We start from the raw sequence: 973 nt of genomic DNA on the forward strand, positions 1-973 counted from the left end.
ATACGGCAAGAATTTCGTGCGGGCCGTGTGCCGAAAAGTTTATGTTACACGACACCACTCGACAGTCTCTCGGCAAGAGATAAGCGATTCGCGCTTCCCTTGCGAGCCTTTTACTGAGACTAAAATTTAACGCACTGAATTAAAATATATTACCAGGCTGAATTAATATTGATTAAAATTCCTTTTCTTTAATAAAGAATTATATATCTACGTGTCAAACGACACCCTTATAATTTTGCATTCTGACATTCGAATATATAGGCTCATTTTAAATATTATAATGTAAAACAAGAATGAACTTCTGGATCTTCGATAACGCGAACTATAGTATTTAGTAATTACGACATAAAACTGGAAAGAAAAGAATACTAGTATGAGATTGCAATTATTAACAAAAATCAATTAAGCGTACGGAAAATATATTAATACTATCATTCTCTTGAATAATTCATAAATTCCAAGTATACTCGAATGACATATTCTTCACGATTATAAAATTGATCTTTCTATGTTATAATTATAAAATTCCTTTGTTAAATTATATTCTCGCATATAAGAGCGAGTAATCTCATAGCGTAACGCTTAATTGACATGCGCAGAAGACATTCTATTGTCTCGCAGCAGCGGCCGCGCGCCGAGCCGAAATGCAGGTAGGCGACCGAGCGGGCCGTGCAGTCTAAAAAGATCCATCGTCAAGTACAGACGTTTTGCCAAGCAGTCTAAAAAGATCCTTTGCCAAGTCAAGTCGTTTTCGAAGCAGTTGAAAAGGATCTTTCAAACAATACAGACGTTTTAAGCAGTCGTTCCAAAGCAGTTGAAAGAGTTACTCGCTGAATCCAGACGTTGTCTCGAAACTTCTAAGTCTTGCCAGTTCATTACTAGTTCTTCGCCGAATCCTCCTCGAACAACGCTCTGGTCCACCGAAGCCTGCCAATTAATTACGACCACATACTAGAGATCGGAAGAGCACACG

This window comes from Wasmannia auropunctata, unplaced genomic scaffold (genome assembly GCF_000956235.1).
Source record: "Wasmannia auropunctata unplaced genomic scaffold, wasmannia.A_1.0 LD335896.1, whole genome shotgun sequence".
NCBI lineage: Eukaryota > Metazoa > Arthropoda > Insecta > Hymenoptera > Formicidae > Wasmannia > Wasmannia auropunctata.